The sequence below is a fragment of the Macadamia integrifolia genome, chromosome 2 (assembly GCF_013358625.1).
Source record: "Macadamia integrifolia cultivar HAES 741 chromosome 2, SCU_Mint_v3, whole genome shotgun sequence".
In the NCBI taxonomy this organism is placed as follows: Eukaryota; Viridiplantae; Streptophyta; class Magnoliopsida; order Proteales; family Proteaceae; genus Macadamia; species Macadamia integrifolia.
The window spans coordinates 39,032,242-39,034,671 of NC_056558.1; the positions used below are offsets into that span (position 1 = coordinate 39,032,242).

A 2,430-nucleotide genomic window follows, 5' to 3' on the forward strand; every position below is an offset into this window, starting at 1 on the left:
TCACAATCCCTTCCCCATGGATGATATGGATATACACAAACGGGATTAGCCAAACATTCATAGAGTATTTTCGAGGGCACAAATAGAAACCCTAATGAGCAGTGGCGGGAGACGGGGGGGTGAGGGACAAACGGGAAAAGGCGGCGCCAATAGAGCCATATCCTTTGCAGCTTTGGGAAAAGGAGTTTTCTCCTTCTTTGAGATTTTATCTTATTTTATTTATTATTATTTTTTGTAATGACCATGGGAATAGGATTTAGGGTCGTGTTTTACTCAAAAGGGTAAAAAAATCATTTCAAATCCTCACTTAACAGTGACTGACGGTAGGGGTCTGAGTATAATTTGGTATTATGCAGGGAGTGTCTCTCTAATAGTGGCATTCTCTAGAGGGTGACGTTATAAATTACCCAATTAAAAAAATCATTGAACATCTCATAACGGTTAGAAAACGTGGGTAATAAAGTAAATTTAATGAAAAAGCTTGAGCAAACACAATTAGTTAACATCCACGTGCTATCTATGTAAAAAACATACATGTTCATAACAGCACAAAAACGAGGGTAATTATAGTTTCAAATTAGGAGCGGATGTAGATAACTCTCTTCCCTTCTCTTACCTTTCTTTGTACTCGTTCGACCGATGGGAAGATGCAACAGAGGTGAAGCTTGATAGAGAGCAGCGAAGGGAAACAATGGAGGTGAAGGAAGGTAGATACAGAACATCAAAAGGTAAACTAATAGAGGAGGAGATCCGACCTTTGCGGTACAATTCTCTCTCTCCCTCTCTCGTTATTGTCTTTGGTTTAGGGTTTTAATTGTAGAGTTTAAAATGCAGAGGAGATCCGCCTTTGTCTATTTCTTTCCTTCTTCTATTAATATGCTTTCAGATTGTAATGTCTGGTTTCAGAGAAGCTTCCATTTTATCAGACAGTATAGTTAGTTCATAAATACTTTAGATCTACTCAATTTTGGATTACGTTTCTTCTTCAAAGAACAACAATCTGATTATTTTCTCTTTCTCCTATTAGTAAGTAAAACCAACACCCTGAATTTCCCCTTGGTCTGCTATGTCTAGTTGCTACAGGACTTGGAGTACTGTTAGTTTGCCAAATTGGGTTATACTTTATAGTTGTTCAGTTCGATCTATAAACAGATTGATGAGTTTTCAAGTTTATTTTCTCTATTGAATTGTTCATGATTTTTTTTTCCACCATACAATAGGACATTGATGGAGCTAGAGTTGAGAAAATCCCTGACGTAACCTCTATTAGTTTGAACAAAAATTTGGTGCCTGGTAAAGTATACTTTTTTGCATATTTCTGGGATCTTTTTTGTCCTTGATATTGATTTCCTAATTTGAGATTACAAAGGTGATAAGAGTGCTTACTTGCAATGACTACCAGAGGATTTGCAGAGGAGGAGCTCAGAGAAGCTATAGACTTTATTCATGAGTTTATAAAGCTTTCTTGTATGTATGTATATTATTGCTTTAATAGCAATGTACTGTTATATTTATAGAAGAGATTGTCTAAAGCACACCTTTATGGGTGTATGCTTATATTTCGTACTTAACACCTTAAAGGGTGTCAATAAGAAAATCCCTTCATAAAAACAAATGGCAATATGATATGATTATATTTTTAGAGGGGTTTCCATGTTGTATGTGTTGGGGGAGTCTCATACACTACACCAATGGTGGCATGGGGAACAATATCATCCACTTGGGCCCTACATGATTGGGGGATAGTATGCATTGGCTGCATGGGAAATTTTTTCCTAAATTTTATTGTTCTTTATTTTCCATTTATTTTTTTATTTTGAATTAATCCAATATCGCTTTTTTTCTTCTTCCTCATTTGCCATCATGGAATATGGTATTTCTCATTTCATAATGGTTTGAGCAGCTTTCTATTGTAAGATTGGAACCTATTGTCTTAAGGTACGATAAATAATAAGATAAAAGTGTCCAAGTTGGTTGGAAATTTTGGTAAAGTAATTCCATCCCACCTAGAGTTAAACTCGTTATTTATAATTTTGATAGACTTAAGTAAGATTTTTTTTTTTGGCATATTCAGTTACATTTGATGAAACTTATGTTCTGTAGGAGTGCTTCTAGGTCGTAAATGTGTTTTCCCCCTCCCCCTGGGCCCCATTCTTCTTGGGAAACACTTTTGCAGGAGTGGAATGTATTTATTAATATGAAAGTGTTTTTGTACTTTTGCAGGAGTGGTGTGCGTTTGTTAACATGAAAGTGTTTTTATACTTCTTCAATCCTATGGAACCTCTATCTTCATCTCCATCTCCACCTGAGAGGTCGTTATCTTTATCATATGTTAGTTTTCTATAGGAAGAAGTCCAAAAACTTGTAGTGAATAAGCCCTTTACTTTTAACTAGAGAACCCTTGACTATTGTAGTGAATAAGCCCTCTGG

At 35.7% G+C, this 2,430-nt stretch overlaps 1 long non-coding RNA gene across 1 annotated transcript; it reads left to right on the forward strand.

Moving 5' to 3' along the window:
- The first annotated feature begins 582 nt into the window (after positions 1-582).
- Positions 583-1,519, forward strand: LOC122090835. Its single transcript, XR_006143745.1, has 2 exons — positions 583-728; positions 1,221-1,519. It is a non-coding gene; the product is annotated as an uncharacterized LOC122090835 (long non-coding RNA).
- Positions 1,520-2,430: the final 911 nt, after the last annotated feature.